Below are 4,880 nucleotides of genomic sequence, written 5' to 3' on the forward strand. Positions count from 1 at the left end.
CAATACTCAGGGTCAGAGATATGGGATTCAAGCTCCTACACCTGAAAATGATTTTGAGATCAAATCTGGCTTGATCAACATGGTGCAATCAAACAGGTTCCATGGCTTGGCATTAGAAGACCCATTAGATCACATTGACAACTTTGATAGAGTTTGTGATCTAACTAAGATGAATGGAGTGAGTGAGGACAGTTTCAAGTTGAGGCTCTTCCCTTTTTCAGTGGGAAAAGTCTCTACCTCAAGGATCAGTCACAACTTGGGAGAAATGCAAAAAAGCATTTCTAACCAAGTTCTTCTCTTCATCAAGAACAGCAAGGTTAAGAAATGAAATCTAAAGTTTCATTCAGAAGAACCATGAATCATTTTGTGAGGCTTGGGAAAGATTTAGAGTGGATACCATGCAATGCCCTCACCATGGATTCTCAGATTGTCAGCTGCTAAGTACCTTCTACAAAGGTGCTTTACCAAAGGTCAGACTTCTCTTGGACACAGCTTCAAATGGTAATTTCATGACCAAGGAAGTCAATGATGCCATGACCCTAGTGGAGAATGTAGCTCAGAGTGATGAGCTTTATGGATCAGACTTTGAAAGGAATTCAAGAGGAGCTGTGAGTGCTGAAGAGGAAAGGACAAGGAAAGACATCAAGTCTCTCAATGAGAAGCTAGACACACTTCTCATAGCTTCTCATCAGTCAGCCAACTTTGTTAGAGATGTGAATCATGTGTTTCAAGACACATTTCAAAGGGAAGACATCACAGCTGAGGTGAACTTTGTAGGTGGCCAACAAGGTTACCAAAAGGGCTTTACCTACTACAAGAATCCCCCAAACCAGAACTTCTATCCTCAAAACACTTAACAACAAGGTTTTGTCTCTCTCCAACAACAAAGTCTCCAACAGAACTCAGAGAATAAGGATCAAGAAGTGCAGAACCTGGTCCAGAAAATCGTCAAAGGTCAAGCAAGTGGTGCCATAGACTTCAACAAGAAAATGGTAGAGATTTACAACAAGGTGGATTGCACTTATTCTGATCTTCTAACTCAACTTTCAACCTTGGCTTCCAAAGTCAAGACTCTAGAGAACAACAGGGCCACTGCAGTTCTCAAGCTCAAAGATCTTTACCAGGGACATCAATTGCACATCAAACAGAATACTGCAATGAAATCCTCTCAAATGATGAGAATCATGCTGCTATCCAAGAAATTGAGGACCTTCTCCATGGCAATGTCTCAAGTGAAAAATGCCTGACAAAAGATGATGAGAACGCCATCATAGATGAGTTTGAGTTCCTGTGTCTGTGATCTCAATGAGGACATTATAGAAAAAGAAAAGAAATCAGTCTTGGAAGTTTTGAGTCAAAGAAAGTGAACTCTAGTGTTTTGGAAAGAAAGAGTCTAGCCTCTAAGTGAAAGAAAAAAAAAGAAGCCAAAGAGCTCAAATATTCTAAAAAAGGAAAGAAAAAAAGAGGCTAGAGGTTACAAAAGAAAGTGAAAAAGAGCTGTGTAAAGTTTGAACTCCAAGACTTGTGTATGAAAAGGAAAAGAGAATCCCCTAGTGAGAGAAGAATGAGTGTGAAAAGTAAGCAAGTGAGGAAACTTTGAGTAGAGTGTGGGGTGGGATGAGTCCTTGCCCTTGTATGCATAGGTTGCCTTTTACCTTTAGCATTCTGCCAAATTTTGGTCATTCATAGAGAGATCCTTTTGCTGCATTGAACCCACTCAGGCATTGATGAGATCATTTTAGTCTCATAACCTCACCCTAGCCAAACTCTGTTTGTTTAAACAATGCATCATTTGATCCATTTGGTAAAAAGCTTAATGAATGTTAAAGAGTTGAGGAATAAGGGAACTTGTGGAGATTACTGTTGAGTTGATACACCAAAGTATGGTTTTGCATTGCATATTGAGCATGAATTTGAATTCTCTTAGTGGTCACTTCTCACAAAGGAAATATGAACTCCCATGCATTCAACCTCTCTCTCTCATTTGTTCTTGTTTGCTTGAGGAAAAGCAAAGGACAAGTGTGGGGGAGTTGATATACTCATATTTTGTCATGTTTAGGATTGCAGTTTTGTCCAAAATTGAGTCTTATGCATACATTTAGGTAGTTTTACATATATTTGTCTTTGCTTTTGTCTTTAGTTAGGAATTGCATTAGGTCCTAGAGAGTTTTGCACTTTTGGAGTGTTTACAGGTCATTTGGAGCTAATTGGGAGCAATTGGGACAAAAGACATGGAGAAACCATCACCTTATGTGCATCAGACTTGGACAAGTGTTATGGAGCCGACGATCCCTCAACTTTATCACCTGAGAAGGAGGGCTTTCACCAGGATTCAGCCTCCAGAGTCTTCATAAAGAATCAATAGCCTCGAGTCTAGTTTCCAGAATACGTTATATCGTCCTATTTGGAGTTTTTAGATGAAAGTTACGGCGATAAGAAGCAGTACATGTCTCGGAGCGGATAAAGGACCAAAGCAACGCGCATCAAAGAACCGGTGGAACGGAGCCCTTGCCGACGTCATCTGAACCCGAACCCTTCATCAAAGTTTGAGACGATAGAGTCACGGTCCCAGAACAGGTCGTATCATTGGATTTGGAGGTGTGAGCTGTGAGTAACGGAAGTCGAGAGACAGACATATCCGCCAGACGTCTAAGAGTGGATAAGGTGCTGAGTGTCATGATTTGACACGGTGATAACGCCACGGCCGGAGCTTTCCCGTGGAATAATATGACAACTCTCGGAATTTTACATGGTCTTGAAGCACGGCCTTGGACCTGACCACGACAAGCAATGAAGATCTTTGACACGCCCATAATGTCATGGTCGGGATTTGACATGGTCTTGAAGCACGGCCTGATGTTTGGCCTTGGAAATCACCGAATCATAAACACCTTGCCACGCCCAACATGAAACGGTCCAGATCAAGAACGTGGCAATCCAAGAAGTTCATCACCCAAACCCAGAAAAGAAGAGACGTGGCCACTAGACATGGTATAAATCAAGCCATGGCAACCTTGATCATGAAGAATCTGTCCAAGAACTTTGACACTGTCAGTTTGCCACGGTCTGGCCAAGCATCATCTGACCGTGGAAAACCACACCACTATCAATCAAAGTCGGGTCAGGACCCAGTTTGTCCTGGGCTGACCCGGTTCGCAAGAGACACTATATATGCTTTTTAGGGTTTTTTCCAAGAGAAGGGCTTGGTTTTCTCTTGTTTCTCTTTCCCCTTTTGTAAAAAAAAACAAGTTTGTTAAGAGATATCTCAAGGATTTAATCAATCTAAGTCTGTTTCTTATCATCTCATCTTCTTATCTTTGCTTCTAGGTGTGTAGATGAGGGTGCTTAGTGTGTTCATCATGATTAGTGAGTAGTCTTCTTTTAAGCTTCTAGGTGTGTAGATTAGGGTGCTTAGATGTAGATTAATGATTGTTTAAGCTTAGATTCTCTTCTCCTTTCCTTAGTTAGCTGATCCTAATGCTAGATCTCTCATTATAAGCTTGATCTAGAACTTAGGCATTTCTCCACCCACAAGGTGTTTGATGAAATGCCTGAATGAGCTAACTTAGGGGTTTATGCCTTTTTCATCATGGGAATGATTGTTAAATGCATGAATGACATATTATAACTGTTTCTTAATGCTTATTGATTCATATTTCACAAATGATGATTTGGTTTGAAAATGGATTAGTGTAGAGGTTAGTGCCTTCATTGATAGACAAGACTTTTTATGGTCTCAGGGCTATCAATCCCCTTGTCAATGTAGCACAAAGAGGTTTATCAATCCAGATGTGGTGTTAGACACTAAACTATGTGATCAAGTTCTTAATTCAAGCAAACAAGAGTGATTTTTGTTAACTAATGACAACTAACAAACTTAAACAGGTTTAAAGACAAATGACAATGATAAATGATGTGAATATGATATGATGGAGGCATGAGATTCTAGACATGATAGTTGATTAGGGTGCTTTGGTGCTAAACTAGAAATGCTAATGACAATGATGAGACATGATTCAAATGATTAAGAACTCTAATCTAGGTTAATCCTCTCATGAAGGTATTAACCCCTATACTAATCCATTTTCAAACCAAATTCCCATTTGTGAAATATGAATCAATATGCATTAATAAACAGTTCTCAATGATCATTCAAGCAAATAACAATACATCACCATGCAGAAATATGCTTAAACCTCTAATACAACTCTTTCAGGAATTTCATCAAACACTTTTGGTGCATGAAATTCCCAGAATCTAGATCTCAAGTGATTATCAAGGATCTAGCATAGAGAACAGTTGTTTAGAGAAATGAATCAATGAATCTAGCCCTAAGCATTCCAAATCTAACACTTTAGCACCCTAACCTACACATCTAGAACCTCATTAAGGTGGCTACTCACTAATCATGATCAACACACTAGATCCTTTGCAAGATGTGTTGTTAATCATGATTAGAAGTTTGATTTGATGATAAGAAATGATGAACAAGATGGAAAGAAACTTCAAAATCGATATTAAGCTCTCTAAAACAAAGTGTATTAAGTAGGTTTTCACAAAAGGGGAAAGAAGACTAAAAGTAGATTCAAGGTTTTTTTACAAATTAGGTCTAAAAACCTTATAAAGGATGCTTGGGCGAACCGGGTCAACCTGGAACAAACCGGGTACTGACCCGGCCTTGATGGGCAAGTATGGGTTTGCCACGGTCTGGTGTGCTCTTGGTGTGACCGTGGCAATCCTGACCGTGTCAAAGCCTTCACTTGTGTTCTTGGTTCCTGTTGATGCCACGGTCTGATCAAGCTTCGTCTGAAACCCGTGGCAAGTCACCTTGTCAAACGCCGAGGATGTGTAAAAGTTGCCACGGTCAAGCTCCCAGACCG

At 40.1% G+C, this 4,880-nt stretch overlaps 1 non-coding gene across 1 annotated transcript; it reads right to left on the bottom strand.

The window, feature by feature from the left end:
* Positions 1-314: 314 nt before the first annotated feature.
* Positions 315-421, bottom strand: LOC112086310. The gene has a single exon (XR_002899432.1). It is a non-coding gene; the product is annotated as a small nucleolar RNA R71 (small nucleolar RNA).
* Between the last annotated feature and the right edge of the window lie 4,459 nt (positions 422-4,880).

Source organism: Eutrema salsugineum, unplaced genomic scaffold, assembly GCF_000478725.1.
Source record: "Eutrema salsugineum unplaced genomic scaffold, Eutsalg1_0 scaffold_21, whole genome shotgun sequence".
Lineage (NCBI taxonomy): Eukaryota > Viridiplantae > Streptophyta > Magnoliopsida > Brassicales > Brassicaceae > Eutrema > Eutrema salsugineum.